The following is a 20,618-nucleotide window of genomic DNA, read 5'->3' on the forward strand; positions in this document are numbered from 1 at the left end:
GTATTCTCCTCCAAGATATCTCGACCAAAACAGAAAGAAGACATGTGTCAAGAGTCAGGAAGGAATCATGCTACGAGGAGGACAGATTTTGAGTTTTGAATAAATTAGGACCCTTTGTAATTACAGTTCAGCAATTATGTAATTAATGAATTAGTTACACAGTAGATAGGGATAGTTAATAGCAGCCTTCGATGCTCCCCTCATGCTGGAGGAGGAAGCTCGAGGTGGTTAAGCATGTATTCCTATATATGGATCAGACTTGGATGTAATTGGGGTTGGATGTTTTGATAGAGAACTAGTCTATTTTGGTTTATGTAAAGCAGATTTCAGTAATGCAAATGACTGTTGTTTTATTCTCAGGATTCTCAATAGATCTTATTGTTCAAATGTATGGTGGTTTATTCTCTTAGTGTTCTTTTACAGTCTTGTCATTGCATAATCACTCAGAACTCATGTATCATGCTCTGACTTCCTGTATGTTTTGGCAAACTGTGTTTTATGTAAGTTGTGTTTGAACATTAGATGTAAAGAGCCCTGATTTCTATGAAAAGATGGTGTTTTTGTTTGCTGAGATGTGTGAGACTCCATAAGCCCAATGGGAATTAATTTGATATTTGTCCAGCCAGCATATTTTCTTCATGTGTCTTATAAGAGTTAGCCATCTTTCCTTGTCATTAATCAATATTCATAATCTGTGAGAGAGCCCTCTCAGACTAAGGAGGCTAAGCCTTAGTCCAAAGCTTGGTTTGAAACAGATACACATAATCTAGCTGATTGGCAGCCTTCAGTGTGTGATTTTGTGATAACAGAAATCATTTTCTCCTAACTATAGAAGTGTCAATAGATTCTCTCTTGTAGACATTGATGTTGAATTTTTTACCTATCATAACTTTGGACACTTTGCATCCAACTGCAAAACTAGATTCACAAGAAGATCATTAACTCCCAAGTACTCAGTTTTCTTTAAGGGATATTGTTTTGTTTGCAAAATGTTTGGTCACAAAGCTATTGATTACAATAGGAGGAATATGAACAGAAATATTATGATTCCGCTGCTCCCTTTTCTGGTCATGTAAGATGTTATACTTGTAACAAGTTTGGGCATGTAGCAAAGGAATCCAGGAACAAGTCAATGGATTCACATAGACAATCAGTTTATTTCCTCCAAGGCAAGCAACCAGATAATAATATTGTTACCAAAAGACCTGAGAAAGATGTATCGACCAACACTCCTCATATTAAGTAGAAAGAATAAGAACAAGTAAGGTGTGGCCTTGCTCTGTGCTCATTTGAAGAAGAATATGAATGGTACATAGATTGGGTGAAGCTCTCATTACATGTTTGGAGATACGAACAAGTTTGTGTCTCTTAATAAAAACAAAGATGGTATATTTATTCTTGGAAATAGTGCACCAACAAAATTTCTAAGAAACATTAGAGCCAAACTTGAGAAGCATACAGAAGCAACTAATGTATTATTAGTTCAAGGGCCAAATAAAATTATTCTAAATGTAGGAAAAATAGTTGATAAAGGATGTATAATTGTTTTTACATCAACTAAATACAAATTTAAAAAGAAGACACTAGAAAGGTTATAGAAAAAGGATTAAAAAATGTAGGCAAATTATATGTGATAATGAAGAATCCAAGCATAAATAAGAGGTATAGTTCCTCTTCTTTAGATTCATAGTAGAAGAAGACGGTCCCCTCGACAGTCTATTTTACTTAATGCATACTTTTAACAGAGACTAAAAAAGTAAAAGTGAGGTATATAGCCTCATGGAAAACAAGTGATGATTATAAGATCCATAGGATCAGATGTGTATGATCTCAGGGGGAGTTATGCATGTGTATCTTGATGATGATTTTATATGTAGTTTTTATATTCTTTTGGCGATGTTTATATTACTAATATTGGATCTGATGAAGTAACAGTGATCAACAACATACATGACATGTTCGGGGGGAACTCTGGTTACGAAAAATCAACATTTTACATTATGTACGTGTTCTTCATGAAGGAAAGTCACGTGTATATGTGATTTTTTATCTAGACAGTTGTGTATGCTTCTTAGTAATGAAAAATAAGTGGAACGAATTCAACGGGAGCTTCTCATATGTTTCATCAGTCCATTATTAGCATTCTAGTTCTGATATTGATTTATTGCAAACTATTAATGATGCCCATATGCTACTTAGGAATGGTGTTGGTTCATGATGAGTTTATGAGTTGTTTCAAAATATTATATTATTTTTGTTGTTGATATGGTTTCTTGGGGCATTTCTTTCTAGTGAGAAGGATATAATGTGATCAGAATTGATAATTAAGAGTTGTCACAGGTTCACAGGGAGCATCTTTTATGCTTCTAATGGTTCATTGTCGGCATTATGGTCTCTTTGAGAACTCCTTATTGCATGAATTTGTCTATGATGAGTTCATGGTCATTAATGTTATCATTGGTCATATTTCATTGCTCACTATGAGAAAATATATGTGATGTTGTCACTATGTCATGGATGCATGGATTGCATGTGGTTATTCTTGCTTCTATTGTATAAATCAGTCTTCATGATGTACGTGATGCAGAAGATATGTATGCTATGTTCGCTATTGATATTAGGTGATAATAAATATCCATCTAATCAGTTCTATTATACTCATATTTTCACATATGTTGTATATGCTACCTATGGTGTTGTGGTTCAAGAGATTGATATTGCTACTTGAGTATTGTGGCTATTCCCCTATATGGAGAGAGTGTATTGACCTTGATGACATGAGGTCAAGGGGATGAATTGTTGATAAAGCTCTATTAAAGAATCTTATACTTCTTCTACATTTTATTAGTGATGCTTGGAAGCATTGCATATTTGGACATGTATTGATTACATTGTAGAGATTGACGCTATTTTGTCTCATCTTACATTGCTTCTTGATGATGAGGATGTTCATGTTGCTTCCATTATGAAATTTATGTTGCGGATTAAAGATACATATATTGTGCATGGTAGTTGTTAATGAATATCATAGTTTTTCTACAAAGGATACTTCAATGTTGATATTCTTGTTTATGGTTATAGATGTCATGTATGTCTCTCGATGTAAAGGTCATGCAATGATCCATGTTGTAATAATTGTAAAATTCAGTCATGTATGGGCCATTGGGATCAAGTCATGTCATGTATATTTTGGGACATTAATGTGAAATCTAGGTCAAATGTGTAACCCCATTATGTTGGATGACTGATCATATGATCTGGATTTAAACAGGAACGCAAAAAATTATAGAGATAACCATAAACACAAAGATGAAACGGAAATAATACTTCATTTCATTAATGTAAAATACTGAAATATGCTTACAAACAGCAATGGAAATAGACCAGCTAGGGTGATGGTAGCTTATCTCTGAGAAGAGATGTGGCGGCTACATGCCTCTGAACTGTGTTACAATGAGGCTCGAAGGCCTATTTATTGTTGAGAAGCAATGGAAAACCATCAACATCCAAAAACCTAACCCTAGAAGATGAAACGCCAAACTGTGGGCCCCATTTGGGTAAATTGGTCCCAAGGTCATAACTTTGGCATACGATCTCCGTTTGACGCGTACAATATCTCATTAGAAATATCTATATGAGAACTATAACTATGGGAAGAGCAACATTGGTCCATCAACCGATGTTGCTCATAGTTTTCCCAAAAAACATCATGTAGGGGCCTCAAAACGGCTCCGGAAGTTCAGGCTCGAAAAACTGCTAAAAATAGTAAATTGTGCTACAATTAAGGAAACTGAAAAGCTGGAAGAAACAATGGTGGGGGTCCAAGCGGACTTGGCAGGTGGCCACCAATATCCAACTAGATCATCATAATAGCCATTGGTATATTAGAGGTTATAAAGTCTTGTAGTTTTGTTTCATATCCTTAGAAGGTATAGCATATGCACAGGGGGATCGTGGTTAATATGCATGTTTCATGGTTCATATCAACAAATCAAACTTACAGTGATGAATGCTACAAGGGAAAATACTTCATTAGCCTAGTTCCATCTTTTTCCCTTGATGTCAAAGGGGGAGATAAGACTTGGTGTTTGCAAGTAGTTTACAAACACCAAAGTGGTTTCCATCAAGTCCAAAGGGGGAGATTGTTGGCATTATGGCTAATGTGTTGTCCTTGATGGAAACCTGCTTGATAAATATGTTCTTGATGTCAACTTGGCTATAATATGATGGTCATGGAAATAATCTATATGATAAGAATATCGGTACAAGTATTTCAAAAATGAGGATGAACGTTGGCACCCTTGGTACATGTTTCACTTGAGAAAAAATGGGAATTGTGAAGTTTGAAAAGTAATTGTGAACCTTTTGAAGAAGAGTCACATGCATATGCAAGTTCTATGAACAAAAGTCGCGTACATAATCTGAACCATGAAAAAATAGACACCAAGGGTCATTACCATGGTAATTTCCCATAGTAATTGTGGTGACAACATCTATTTGATCCCATCAATGAATACTAACGACATTACCATAGGATTTGCTTGTGGTATTAGCAAAGGTAAAATCTATGTAAGGAGATGGAGATCAAGAAGTTATGTGTGCAATGTAATGGTTTATTCTTGTATGATCTGATTTGGAATAGGTGTGCAACAGGGAGCAAGGAGAAGGCTCAGATCTGAAGATGTAGTGGATATATGCTTGATTGATTTGATTGTTGCAGAATGTTTGAATTTCTAATAATGCAAGATTTGTGTTTATAGTAGGGCTATGATATGAATGTCTTTGCAGAGATCTGTGATTTTGATAGTGAAGCATGCAGAATGTGTTTTGTTTACAACTAAGATTTGATTCACTAATCAAATATCTATGTGTAGGTTTACTTCAGTAATGTCATGTACATACACAGATCTACTTCATACTAGTCGCATAATGTGTTGAGATATGTACGTGGGTTTTGATTCTTAGTGTTGCATACATACACGCATCTTCTTCAGTATAATCACATATATATTTTAAGATAATTTGCTTCTTGTCCACACGTCAATTGGTTTGATGAAGTTTGTGTTCTTTGTTGTTGTTCGTCAATGATGTATTAATCAGAATGGTTTGTATATGAAAGTATCAATTAGATTGATTTATTTATTACATGGTATATTGTTTTTTGGTTGATTCAGTGATATGTGATTGGCTCAGTACTTGTATACAATGATTCAGTGATACAGTGATTTAGTTTGTTAGTGGTCAATATTCAATAATTTGAGATTTGTACACAGGTTGTATGCACATGAGCTACACATATACATGGATATACTTCAGACCAATCGCATATATATATTGAAGTAAATATTATCAAGGTTTGCAATGACTGTAGATTATTTATGTGTTAATGACAATATGGCTATTATCTTGATTTATGATTGGTTATTCATGGCTTGGTATAATGATTCCAGATAGTGTTTCCTTCCAGTGGTAGTTGGTGTTAACACCCAGGTTGTTCCCTTTGACTCCCAAGGGAATATGGCCGGGGTAACCACTAACCAATCTTTGGATTACGGCTTCTAGCCAAACTGTAATCAGAGAGGGCTCTCTCTTTAAGGTTTGTCTCTGTTTTGTGAAGATTTTAGGCTAGTTATGAATTCAGGGTTTGGTTTTGTGTTTTGGTTGAGGGATGTCTTCTGTACCTAAAGTGGAAATCTTCAGATAATTCTAGTCCATTGGGCAATGGAGTCTGTGGCTACAGGTTGTCTGAGGGATTGAGTTGAGTTGCTGAAACTGCAAGGCCATTTAAATACATCATGAAACAAAATTGAAATTGTGATTATGAGGTGTGTTTGACCAGTGAAAAGCAATTAAGAATTTTCCACTAAGCTGGGGGTGTAATATATACATAAAGTAATATATACACCTGAATATGTACAAGGGAAACTTAGGCTGTAGTTATGGATAGTAGTCAAAATAGTGCTTCAACATCCTGCCATTTACAGGACCTTCATCCAAATCGGCTTCATTAAGACTTTTAAGGAAATAAGTATTGTTTCCTTGTACTGCTTGAACAGCAAATGGTCCTCTCCAAAGGGAATCAAATTTTCCATGTTTTCCCTTATCTTCCCTTCTTGAATCCCATTTGAGGACTTTTTCACCAATGTTGAAATCTTCTGCCTTAGTCCTTCTATCAAAAGCTTTCTTTAATTTTTCTTGTAAAACTTGAACTCTGCTATAAACTTGATCTCTAGTTTGCTGCAAACATATTATTTGATTGATCCTTCTTTGCATATCATTGGGCTGAGCTTGATTTTCTTGAAGAAGTTTCATGACAGGAACCCCTAGTGATGAAGGAAATTTGGCTTCTAGTCCATAGACTAACTCATATGGGCTGATCCCAATTGATCTCTTGGTTGTTAGTCTATCTGCCCATAAGGCATTGACCAGCTTCTTATGCCAATTCTTCTTATTTTCTTCCAACACTTTCTTTATGATGTTTACAAGGTTTTTATTTGATGATTCTGCTAGGCCATTTCCTTGGGGATAGTATGCAGTAGAATGGCCCAGGGTAATGTGAAATTTGTGGCAGAAATTCACCATCTTCTTAGATCTGAAGGTAGCAGCATTGTCTGTTATTATCTTATTAGGACAACCAAATCTAGAAAGAATATTGGTCTCAAGGAACTGAATGATAGTGGAATCATTTGCTTGTCTGCATGGAATAGCTTCAATCCATTTAGTAAAGTAGTCTGTAGCTGTTAGAATCCATCTATGTTGGCCTGAAGATGAGGGATGAATTTCTCCAATGAAATCCAAGCCCCATTGTTGAAAAGGTCTCTCTGTTGCAATAGGCCTCAAAGGAAGTGGCAGTAACTTTCTCTTTCCCTCAAACACTTGACATTTATGACATGAGGTGGTGAATTTCTTGACATCAGAGAAAACAGTGGGCCAATAGTAACCAGCCCTCAGTATCTTATCCACAGTGGACTTCCAATACAAGTGTCCACCACAGTCACCTGCATGAAATTCTTTGGTGACATTGTTAGTCTCATTCTCAATCAAGCAGTTTAACAGTATACCCTCATGGTTTTTCCAAAGCAAATTGCCATCCATAACACAAAATCTTGAAGCTTTCATTTTTAGGAACCTACATTTAGTTCTGGACAATCCTGGGGGAGCACACAAGTTTTGTAACACATAACAGATATCAGAATATCAAGGGGATTGTTCAAAGGTTACATTGATCTTTGGAGTCGCCAGCTCTGGTTCATTGTCCAGCTGGTTTATGTCTAAGGCTTGGAAGTTTGCTTTCGTCATTAGTTTGGCCAAACCTTGCCCTTTTATTAGTTTTGTAGGTTTTATTTCAATATCAAATTCCAAAATGTTGGGGATCCATTTTCCTCTTTTGCCCTCTAAGTTTTCTTGAGTGAGTATGTCTTTCACAATGGGACTTGGCACATAAGCTATAACATGGGAATAAAGGATGTAAATCCTGAAGTCTTTAATGGCCTTGACCAAAGCATAAGCTTGTTTTTCCATGATTTGATATTTCAGAGGTGCATCTCTAAGAGCTCTACTAAAGGAAGCAATGGGTTTCTCATTTCCTTGGTCATCTTTCTATAATAGAACAACAGCAATGGTATGCTAGGAGGCAAAAGAAAAAATGATAAATTCTCTATCAAATTGGGGATTTGTTAAGACTGGGGTTTGGGTAAGGGCCAATTTTATACCTTCAAAGGCTTGATTTGCTTCTACTGTCCATTTCACTTTTGAATCCTTCTTCAACATGTTGTTTAGTAATCTGATCAATTCTGCTAAGTTTGGGATAAACCTTCTTAAGAAATTGATCTTCCCTAAGAAATCTTGCAATTCTTTGATGTTTCTTGGGTGGGGCATTTGTAATATAGCTTGTATCCTGTCTGGGTCAATTCTTATGCCATCCTTTGAAATGATATGCCCTAAGAGCTTACCTTCTTCCAAACCAAATAGAGACTTCTTGGGATTCAAGGAAATTCCATATTTCCTACATGTTAAGAAGATCTGCTTTAAATGCTTCAAGTGTTCTTGGTCAGATTTTGAGAAAGGTGTGAGGTCATCCAAATAAATGACAAGAAAGTCATGAATCTCTTTAGCAAAAGCAATATCCATTGCTCTTTGAAATGTTGCCCCTGCATTTTTCAATCCAAAAGGCATTTTTACATATTTGAAAGTTCCCCATGGGGTTGTGAATGCAGTTTTGTCCTGATCATCATGGTGCACTAGGATTTGATTAAAGCCTGAGAATCCATCAAGTAATGAGATCCTTGAGGCCCCTACCACTCTTTGGAGAATGTGATCCATCTTAGGTAAGGGATAGTTGTCTTTGAGGGACACTTGGTTTAGATTTCTAAGATCAACACAAAGTCTTATCTCACCAGTTTTCTTTCTTGTAGGTACCAAATTAGAAATCCAATCAGAAAACCTGATGGGTGCTATGATGCCAGCTTTAAACATTTTTTGCAGTTCTTTTTCGATTGAAGGGAGAAGCATGGGATTGATCCTTCTCAATTTATGCTTAAATGGCTTCTGATTAGGCTTGAGAGGGATAGTATGTTGGATAACCGAGGTGTCATAGGATTTTAAATCCTCATAACCCCATGCAAAGACATCTTGAAACTCTTTGAAGAGGTCAATGTATTTAGGTTTTTGATCAGGAGGTAAGGATGCAGACAATTTTATTATTTTGGGCTTCTCAATAGTTCCAATGTTGCATTCCTCAATGGCAGCATTAAGGGGCTGCATTTTTGGTTTTCTAGGGATATCATTTGAGTCAAAGATGTCCTCTAATGGAGTTAGGCCTGTTGGAAGAAAATTGTCTTTCAGCTCTATGATCTCAGCCTCTGTAGCAGCTATTTCTTCATAACTGATTTGTTGAATTTCTTGTATGTTGTTTTTGTTAAAAATTGTTGGATGTAGGATTTGGTGAGCTGTCTTGGGTGATATTGGCTTGTTGTTCTGTTCACTCTATATTTGTGATTGACTTGCTCCCTCAGTGTCAATGTTTAATCCTGCAAATTCTTGTTGCAAGGTCAAGAAATTATTTATTTGTGTATCATCTTCAAATACTTGCCAATCTTTAACATTGTTTGGGAAAGAAGGTCTGTGTTTTACCTCAGCTGTAAAGAAACGGCTAGGTTCAAAGGGTAGCTTGCAGGTACTTGCAAATGTGGCTAAACTATGAGCATGAAGATTGTGGGTCCTAGAAATTTTGGCGATTTGAAATTCAGTGAAGGAGTTTAGTATTTCAGCAACAGCAGACCTATAAGATCTCAACCTTTTGTCATTAGTAACAAAATTTCCCTTCACTTGTTGGATAATTAAGTCTGAATCTCCCATGATTGAAACCTTTGTGGCTTGTGAGGATTTTACTAGTTTGAGGCCTAGTAAAGAGCTTCATATTCTGCCATGTTATTAGTGCATCTGAAATTTAGCCTATAGGCTCGACCTTCTGCATGATTGTTCTGCTTGTTATGTATCCAAACTCCAGCTCCTGCCCCTAATTTGTTGACTGACCCATCAAATTCAAGGAACCATAGGATCTCTTGTTCTAGGGGAGACTTAATAACTTCTCTGTGATCTGGGATTGTGAGTTGAAGTTCTGGTTTTTCATTTAGTTTGTCTTTTAGGACAGTCTCATCACTTGATTGGATCAGCTTTATTTCTAGAGCAGCAGCTTGTTCATTAATATCCTGATCTTGTTTGAGCGTCTTGGTTTCATCGTGATTTGTAAGACCTGAGTTATCATTGAAGAGAATATATGAATCTATATCAGAATGGACCGCATATATGGGGAAATTTTGAGGTTTTTCTTCACTGCTGACCATGTATTTCATGAGTGTTTCTCTGTATAGTCTCTTTGGTTGCCCAAAGACAGAGATAGTGGCATATGACATATCTAACTCCAGGGAACCTTGAAGTTTAGCCCCCCATGATCTAGATAACAACATTCCATACTTGGGTGGGATATCAGCAACTACAACATCCATCAGGATTGTCTTATTGGGGTATTGGACAAGTGACACACAAAGATCTTTTATCAGACCTAAACACTTAACTTGGCTGGAGTCAAATGAGAATAAGTCCTTATAGGGTCTTGTAATATCCATATTTAATCTTTCCATGACTGATTTGGGCATCAGGTTGTGAGAAGCACTAGAGTCAAACATTGCATTGTGTAATATCTTATCATGAACATGCAGGCTGACATAAAAAGGTAAAATTCCTGCAACTGTTGTCTTTCCATCAACCTCTGGGCCGAAAAGTAGTTCTGGGTTATCATCCAACACATTAACATCATCTTTATTGTGATTGAGTTGAAGGGATTTTCTGATTTGTTGTTTGTATATGTTGTGTTTGGCCAATTCTGAAAGAGGAATGGCTATCTTCAATTTTCCAATTTCAGCTTCTAAGTCAAAAGGTTTATCAGGTTGGGTCTTGGTATTTTGGTTAATAGCACTTTCCTTTTCAATGGAATCCCTGATGCCCTCCTCTTGATTCTCTTTTTGATCTTGAGGCTTATCCCTTTTACTTGTCTTTTGAGAAATGTTGCTTGGGTTGTGTTGGAAGGGTGTTGTATCTACTGGTTGCTGTTTTGAGGGGGATGTTTCAGTTATTTCCTCAGCTGTTACCTCATCTGTAATTGGACCAGTCTTGTCAATTGGTTCTGTGACAATAGCTTTCTTAGGTTGTGGAGTGTCCTTTGTCTTGTCAGGCTGTGTCACATTTATTGTTTTACTCCTAAATCTGTATTGTTTATGAACTTCAAATACTATTGTATCATATCCTTGTTTGAAATCGAATGACTCACCTGATTTGGTTTGGAATTGCTTGATGTTATCATCCTTATGATCTTCTTGTGTTAAAAAGACTTGATTTTCACCATCCAAACCCATTAGATTGATGTGAGGGTCTTCATTGGGTTCACTTGATGTGGAAGCCTTAGCATAATTCTCTTGAAAAGGGGGTCTGACATGCTGGTCAGGATCAGTCCTTCCAACATTGGGATTTTGAGTCTTTCTAAAGTTTTGGTTTCTCACGTTGCTTGTTGGCCCTTCCCATGATGACTTTCTTTCTATAGTTTCCACTCTGTCCCCAAGTCTATCCATGCCTTTGATTATTGCACCTAACTTCTGCTCAAATACTAAGGGTTCTTCTTTAAATGTAGTTCTTCTTTCAGTTCTTGCCCTATTTCTTTTGGCAATGAGATTTGCCTCTACACTCACTGTTATGTCTTGCATGTCTGCCAAAGTAGCAGGGGCTCTTTCTCTCAACTGATATGCCATATCAGCATCAAATCCATCAGGGAACTTAATTAATGCTAGATCAGGTGGTGGTCTGAGGTTTTGAGGAATGGCACTATAGACAGCATTGAATCTAGGGCAATAGTCCGAAACAGTTTCTTGTGGACCCCTTTTTATGGTGTCATATTCAGATAGAATGTGCAGAGGGTCCTTTTTCTTCTCCCATCTGTTTAGGAAGGATTGATAAAGGGCACCTGAATTAGCTATAGAATTTGCAGCCAGTGCTCTGAACCATGTTCTTACTTCACCTGTGAGACTTTGCACAAAGATTTTCATCCTTACATCATCATCATCTATCTCATAGTTTTCAAAGTAGTCTTGCATTTTCTTAGTATGTTGTAAGGCAGTGTATGTACTGGTTCCATCAAAATAAGTTATTTTACCCTGGTAATCCTGAGGCATGGCCCCGGGATTGTTAGGCAGCTGGAGGGGTGCATAACGATTTGCCATATTTGGCAGGATAAGTGGGACAACTGGAACAACAGGAACAACAATGGCAGTTTGTGTGTTAGGTGTTGCCAATATATTTTGTGAAGTGGATGATGAAGAGGGGGGGGAATGAGTGGTATGGAGGTGAATAGTAGGTTTAGCAGGGGTGGGGATAAAACTATGCTGAACTGCCTCAGGACTGGATTCAGGATACTGCTCCCATTCCTCTTGGATTTTATGAGTTTTATGGATCAAATTAGGGTTATTGAAAACAGGAGGAGGATTTGGGTCAGGATTTGACCTAGTGTGCCTTGTTTTCCTTTTAGGAGCCAGCTTCTGAACTTCTTTTTGGTATTTTTAGGATATTTTTGGAACTGTTTCAAGGGACTGCTCAGGTTTTTAAAACCACTGTCTATGGACAGACAACAGTTGAAAAATATGTTGTCCCCAGTGGAGTCGCCAATTATGTTAACACCCAGGTTGTTCCCTTTGACTCCCAAGGGAATACGGCCAGGGTAACCACTAACCAATCTTTGGATTACAGCTTCTAGCCAAACTGTAATCAGAGAGGGCTCTCTCTTTAAGGTTTGTCTCTGTTTTGTGAATATTTTAGGCTAGTTATGAATTCAGGGTTTGGTTTTGTGTTTTGGTTGAGGGATGTCTTCTGTACCTGAGGTGGAAATCTTCAGATAATTCTAGTCTATTGGGCAATGGAGTCTGTGGCTATAGGTTGTCTGAGGGATTGAGTTGAGTTGCTGAAACTGCAAGGCCATTTAAATACATCACGAAACAAAATTGAAATTGTGATTATGAGGTGTGTTTAACCAGTGAAAAGCAATTAAGAATTCTCCACTAAGTTGGGGGTGTAAGAAAGAGATATGTGCATAGGAGAAAAATTGAATTCCTAAAACAACAATCGCTGTGAAAGATATAGTTTGGAGGTGCAGTAGTTAAGAATTACACCTTATGACTATAACTGAAGAAAGACATTTATAACAACATAGATTGAGTTCAGGGTACTCTGTGAATAAATCCTGGAACTATTCTTTTTCTCTGCCATTAACTATGAAACACAGAAACATGAATGAGCTATGAAAGGATAACAAAAAAAACACATAACGAAGAGGTTTTAAGGAAAACTTATTGTGCCATGAAGTACGCAAGAATCCTGTAACATTCAGCAAAACACCACAATGACTCAGATAATGCAGAGCTTTGGAAATTCCATCAGCCTTTGTATTAATACTTTGAAAATTTACAGCATAAGAAACTCTAGATGAGAAATCAACAACAACCCTTGCAAGCTTATGCGAGGGGGGAATATATACAAACGGTGATACAAAATATCTGAAGCGTTGAGTCATCTGAGAAATAAATATGTTCACCAACTTGTACAGAACAGTAGATAAGAAGTTATTACAGCTTTGAATACAAAATAAATGCTCTATAATTCTGTCAGAAGACTTTTTGACCTTTGGAGGCCACTGAGTCGGTTGAATGTTCTATTATAAATGATGAATGACGTGTCTTTGTAGCTCTGTCCTCCTGTATCTTTTCGGCCCTGTCACGTGTGACTGTCAGTGCTGCTTTAGTGGCCGAATAGTTTTGCTGAGTTGGCTCAGCCCATTCTTCTCCATACATGTTGATTTTATCAAAATTTTCCTGTGCATGATAACTTATATATTTCAATGAGAAAACTTGATTACAGGCTCTGGTTTTACAATATTAATTGTATCATTTTGGTCCAGACTTCCTGTGTGGGCAATTGATGTCTTAGAATTGCCTCTAAAGTCTCATCTGCCTCTGTGTATTTATAGAAATTCGGAGGCACTTCAAACAAATGTTTGATCTCAGCCATGATGAAAAATAGGTTCTCAACACTGTTGTAGAGACTTTGCCCTGATGTTGGCCCTGATTCTTCTGAAGTACTGGGCCTTTCTGTAATCTGATTTGTAGCAAATGCATTGACCCTTTTGGCATAATTTTCATGGGAAAGTAGTCTTCCTACGTTGTTCAGTAAGCTAGGAAGACCTCTGTTTTGCAATGCCACAAATTTGTCCATGAACTTATTAACCTCTGTCTGCATATCCTGGCTTCTTCTTTCTAGTGTTTGTACCAGGCTTCTTAGTGTTAGGACTCTTTTTATTAGAAAAATGGTCTCAGTCCTATTGGAAATTCCCATTGTTGCCAGCTGAGCACTTGTTCTGTTATTAAGCATATTAATCATTCTGTTGGCAACCTCAGGCATATTGCCTAGAGATGCCCTTTCTCTTTGGATTTCTCTATGTGCTTTCCCTATGAGCTCTATTTGCTCATGAATGGTCTCAATGTATTGCCATTGATCAGTTATGGATTGGCCAATGTTGGCCCATAGGACTGTCTTGAGTTCAGCCACTACTTTATCAAGTGCGAGCTCCTTCTCCAGCTCCTGTATCTTCTCTTTGAGAGCCTTTATCTCTCTTCCTTTCTCAGCAACACTTTGTTTTGATTTATCATATCTTTCATTCAACTTGACCAAATTTTCCCTGGCCTCATTTAATTCTGCCATTTGGGCTTCCAGGGCTTGGATTTCATTTCTCAGTTTCTGCATGTCCAGGCTTGGAGCCTGCTCTGTTGTTGGCGCTGGTGCTGATGTAGATGGTGTTGTTTGTTCTGTCTTTTCAGGGGGAGGAGCAGTAGTTTGAGGAGGTTCCTCAAGGTTAATTATCTCTGGAGGAGGCTGAGATGTTTGTCCTCCTTCTTTTTGTTGTAATGCTGCCTGCAGTGCAGCCTGTGCAGCCTCTGATTCTCCCAATTTCTCCTGTGTCTGGATCAGCTGTTTGTATAATGACACTAACATAGCTGCTGCATCTTGATCATGTCTCCGCTGGGCAACTTCTCTAGTTTGTGGGTGAATGGTTGCTGGGACTTTTACCATTTTCCTTAGTGCTGCCATATCTGCATCTCTTAACTTCAATAATGCTTGTACAGCCTTGATGTCCTTGGGATCATGCCCAAGTTCTATGATTATCTCCTCTAAGGCTTTGATTATGTTGTCCTTTGCTTGAGAGGATGCTCTCTCCAACTCAAGTTGGGCAGCTGTATTATTTAGGTTATTTTCTAGCCTGTAGTTCACCAAAGTCTTATCCGCCAAGGAGGCATACACCATCTCACCCGTTTGCTTATGTAATTCGATTTGATCCATTGGGTGGATGTCCCTGGCAAGGACCTCAAGGTTGGTCCTTATGTAATCTGCAGCTGACTGCGGCTGCAACACTGCTGGCGTAAAATGGCTCATGATCATTTTGCCCTCCTGGAAATCATATGCAGACATTAGTCTTTGCTGGTTAGTGGGAGCCATTTTCAACAAATGATTATATAGTTGTATTCTTATGGGCTCATTCCTCTTCTTTATATCAATGAATTGTTGCTTGATGCCCAGTTCACCTCCTCTTTGCTGGCTTGAGGAGCTGACTTCTCCTCTGATCATCCTCTCTTGTTCCTACTGGAAGGAACTTGCAGATGCCTCCATACTAGGTGGGCCCATGCCCAAAGATTTCCCTATAGGCATTTCTTCCTCTGAGAGGGGATTCATTATGTGTCTTTTCTCCCCTTGAATTGTTGATGTTGTGAGGGGAGTCTCTCTATCCCTCTTTCTACTTATGTCTTCTTTTTGTGGGGTTTGGAGGACTGAGGCCTCCACTGTTGTCTCCTGCCTAGGAGGCAGAGTGTCCTGAGCTTGCTGCCTGGTGGATTTTGGGGCCTGTGATGTTTGCTCTTGTTGCACTGGTTGTTCCTTTTCTTGCTGCCCCCCTTGTTGCTGTTGTACCTGTGGCTGTTGTTGCACTTCCTGCTGCTGTACCTGTTCATGAGGTGGCTGCTCTGGCTCCATCTCTTTCTCTTTGCCTTTGCTAGAGGTTTGATCAGTAGCTTTGGCTGCTTGCTGATGTGTTGTGGAGGATGAGGCAGCTGCTCCCACTTGAGTGCCTGGAAGAGCAAATACCTGTGCACAAAGCTCTAAGTCAGCCATCTTTTAGAGATTTTTAACTGCTCTTTGATTTAATTCTTCTTATGTGACAGCTTCCTCTAAGGTGCCTCTCCTCCACTTTATTTGATTTGCATATTTTTCTATATGAGGCAACCTTACATGGTCATAACTGGCCAGCCTATACTTTACCCTTCTTAAAGTTATGAAGTGATTGGGGTCATAAGGTTTCCAAAGGAAACTGGTCTGTAGGCCAAGGGATTCTAGCATTCTGTCCGCTTCTTGCCAACCTTCCTCCCTTTTGTTGTAAATGAAGTGGCCTAATTGGTTTCTTACTTTGAGCTGTGCTTTCTTGCCTTTGCCTGAAAAATGTAGCACATCAGCATTCCCAAACTGCCTGAAGTATTCAAGGGCAAACAATCTCATGGGCACATATTTGGGCAATCTGTATGGGGGCAACTCACACCCATATATTATGATGACTGTGTGGTTTTGGTAATAGTACCAATCCCCAATGTTGTATGCTTTAGATAACTGAAGGACTCTCTGCATCTCATCAGTTAGTCTTGGAGGAGGTGAGCTCATAAGCAAAGACATGGCTGGGTGGATGAAGAGGTCTATAAACTCACAATAAGTGTATGGAGAACAAGATCTGCAGTGGAAGGCAGAGGACCAATAAACCACTGACCTTGGATTTCCTTGTGCATCCACTCTCTTCACAGCAAAGTGAAATTTCTCATGTTGATAATACAAAATTAAGTGGTAGATGTAGGAGGTGTATCTGAACACCCTTTCTCTTGCCAAGTTCATTAATTGCTCATGTATTTTGTCAGATATGTAGGTGGCATAGTCATAGCAGATTGGAGACTTGCCAAGGGAAAACATGAGCATCATCACCAGCACAGTTTCATCAACAAACTCAATTGAATTATAGCCCAGAATGGGACTGATCATGTCTACAAGGTCCCTGCCCAATTGGTTGAGGTAAACATGAGAAATGGGAGGGTACTTCACAGTGTCAGAGTCAATGTACAATTGATTTAGTTTGGTGACCTGAGCATCTGTCAATTTAGCTCCTTGCTTTATCAGATCAATCAGTGATAAAGGAACTAATTTCTTCTCAATTTTGAAGTGCAGCATCTCTCTGATGGCTTCAGGGGTGACATAGAAAACAACTGAGCCTGAAGGGTTAATCACAGCCCTCTGAGTGGCGTCGTAGCAGTCAGCACATAGGTGGATTAGGTCAGGAAACTGGTTGACCTGAGGGAGCTTGAAGATAGGGAGGAAAGAATCCCAAATGCCCAATACATCTGTTCCAGTCTCGTGTTTAATCTTCAATTCGTTTAACAAGTGGATGTGGTACTTGCTGTGCATTAGCATTTCTTCTGATATTTGATAATCCAGGTCTGCTAATGGTTGCCATTCCAATTCTCTCTGAGGGGCATTTAATGGAGCAATATTCAAGGCTACAGGAGCTACTGGTGCATCCATGGTTACTTTAGGATTATGTTGGTATGAACTGGTGTTACTGTGCAGAGCAACACAAAGGAGTATTTCTTGGAAAGAGAGGTGATTTACTGAGGAACAGAGGATAAAATGGCAATGGCAGCAATTGAAATACTGCACAAAGCACTGATAGGGCAAATGCTTGGCCTTAAAACTCTCTTTATGGTGAATTGGTGCAGCTTGGGTTCTCAGTTCACGAATGCGCGAACTAACTGTATGTTTTGTGAAAACTCGTGTAAACAAGGCTCTGCAGGCGAATTTCGACTTTACAACTGAAAATGGAGGCTAGCCACAGGGGATTTAGTGGTAAACACAGTGTTTTCTTACTCTTTAAGCTATTGTTGGAGAATGCAGGATAAAACCAGGCGCAGAGGGAATGACTGGGATAAATACCTGGTAAACTGTCGGCAATAGTCACAAATGCAGGTGGATTTGGTGCATCAACGGTCCTCGGGTCGAATTCAGCAGGTTGACGCTTATTTGGTCGTAAAATACATGCAGAGGTGCCACAGTCGTTTTTTCCAAAAGTAATGAAAAGCATGATTTTTCGGCCAAAATATGGATTTTTGGGTTATTTGGCGCTTTTTTTGGATGACGTCAGCATGACGTCATCAGGTGGGGTCAAGGTCGGATGACGTCAGCATGACGTCATCGAGTGACGTGGCAGCTTGAGAGTGGTCCACGGGGATGGTGAGGTGGCGGGCAGGTCAGAGCAGTGGCGGACGGGGGCGCTGACGCGGCGGTGATGTAGCAGTGACGCGGTAATGACGTGGTAGTGACGTTGGCAAGGCGGGTTCACAGAAACCGGAAACGGTAAGCGGTATAATATCGCACCGCTCTCTATACGGAAGCGGAATTGTCAGAGGGCGCTCCGATATGATTTGGGGGTGACGCGTGGCAGAGGCCTGACGTCACCCTCTGACAGATTTCGGAAGGTAACTTACGGACGTCGGGCCCAGTCCGAAATGCATGAGAGCCGTCGGATGAAAAGGGCCAGATCCGACGGTCGACGGATCGTTAAGGTGCCAGGTTGATACGGACGTGGGCGGGGATTAAAATAATATATTTGTTTGAAAAGCGCGCCCAGTGGGACTGTGGACTTTGGCGAATTTGTATGACTTTTCAATGTATTTTATCAAAACGCGCATTGCGCCAGTACTTTGGGTAAAATGGGAAAAGTGGGTTTTTATGTATATTTTGCAAATGAACCGGGTTAGGGGTGAAAATTGGGTTTTTTACAAGGTTTTTTAGCAAATGAAGGGGTTAATGGTTTAGATAACTTCTGAAGGGGGAAGAGTGGTAGGGTTTGGGTTCTTAAACTGACCAGATGTCAATTTAATCCCTGACTGTGAACATATGGCTATAATGCCAAGGGGGAAGGGATATTTATAGAATTCTTGGGGTTTATACACCATAGTGTTTATAATAATAGGGAAAGGGTAACATAGGGGATTTAGATAATAAGAAGTTAGGGGTTAATATGAATGGAAGAGGTGAATGAGGAGTGATATCACTAAGTTTATATAAAAACAACTTAGCTTAGGGAGTAGATCAAAATGAAAAGAATTTTAGACAAGAAATGTGGCTTTTAAAGGAATAAGAACCAACATAAAACCTTTAAATTCTTTCATGAACACAACTGATGAAGGGATGTTAGTAATGAATGTGAAAGGGGAGGAAAGGGAGTTAGTCATGCTCCTTTGCTTTGCTGCAACATGATGGAGAAGAGGAGCTTCTCTATCCACCGATGTTCCTTTATGCTAGACCAGCAAAATTCAGCTGAAATGAATGACATTTGTGCAACCCCATCTACCTACCCATCTACTTGCCTAGCATTTTTTGTTTCTTCATGGAGGGTGCACTTAGACTTGCAGACCCTTATGTGCCTTTTCTTTTCTTTTGGCTTTTTCTTTTGATTCTCTACCTCAGGCTACCCTTATTGCTTCCAAAGTCCCAGATTAAGCAGTTGGGAACCTTACTTCTCTACCTAACTACTGGTCTGCCAAGATTAAACAGTTTGGACAGACTTCTTTCCCTATTCTACAACAAAAAATTGAAACATGGCATGATCCATATTAGGCTGTTGGACCATCCATCAAAATTGAGACAAAATCAAGCTATATACACATGTTGCCTTTCCTTGAAAATATGGGATCTTTGCATCACCAAAGCAGAGCATATTTGGAACTTTCTTTGCCAATCATGAAATATGAAACCTATTGGTATAGGTAGCTAACAGTTGGAAAAAAATTCAAGGGGTAGGTGCTCCCTTCCAGTAGGTGTTGGAGAAAGAGTGGAGGTTATAGCCTCCTATACATAGGTGCATGTGTGTTTTACCGAGTTTGTGTCTATATGATATGTAATGAAGCATTTCTTTATATAATAAGAAAGAAGACAAAGTCGACATCAACGATGGTTTTCTCACTCATTGGGATTCCACCTAAAATCTCGGTGTCCATATGTGATTGTTGTGTTTCTCATGTGTTATGGTTTATCTGCCTTTTACTGCTTAATGAAATAATGATGCAATGATTAAGTTAAAAATCTAATGGAAGTTATGAAAATTAAGTAAAATGGATATATGTGGTTTTATTTCACTGAAGTCACATACACATGTGGGTTGCATGAATAATAGTAGTGTATATATTTTTTAATGTGAAATTTAAAGTTAAAGTGAATTGAAAATATTGATTCACCCCCCCCCAACCCCAGTATTTTTCCTAATAATGGTTTCTTCCTACAAGAAGGTATACAAACAATGGATAATGTTAGTTGTTAAACATGGACTAACAAAGCATTGAAATAAGTGAAAACAATGCATAAACGAAACTAAAATAAAAATAAACAAAACAACTTGAAACAAGCTAATGAAGCTAAAAAGATAAACAAAGGGATGGGAAAATGGTCCTCTTTATTGATTTTTGGTAGTGGAAGAGTTACAAATGAATTTCAAAGACAATTGAAGAGATTTTCTTGAGCAATGGTGCTCAATATCTCTCAACAAGGATTTCCCCTTCTCAATCTCTTTTGAAATCTCTTGCTCTCTCAAAGAATCAAAGAAAACTCTCTCAATGGCAAGATCCTCTTGAAATTTGTATGCTTGATTTCTTTGGAGTGATTTTGGAAGCATAACAATGTAAGACTTCTTCTTTCTTAGCTCTCCATGGTCTTGCATTTATAGAAATTTTGAGCACACTCTCCCTCCTTTGGCTCATTAATGAGGTTGTTTGGCTCATTAATGAGATGAGAGCTACCTTCATCCTTCAATTAAGGATTATTTGTCCTCAAGGTCTGAATGGTCAACCCTATCATGTTAATATTTTGAGTGTTATTCAAGAAAATGTGCTTACTGAGGTGTTGACTGGGCTTTCTACGACCCTCGCAGCTAGTGAAGAAAA

This window comes from Pinus tabuliformis, chromosome 3_2 (assembly GCF_031772625.1).
Source record: "Pinus tabuliformis cultivar Carrire ecotype Pingquan chromosome 3_2, CPIR1, whole genome shotgun sequence".
NCBI classification, from domain to species: Eukaryota; Viridiplantae; Streptophyta; class Pinopsida; order Pinales; family Pinaceae; genus Pinus; species Pinus tabuliformis.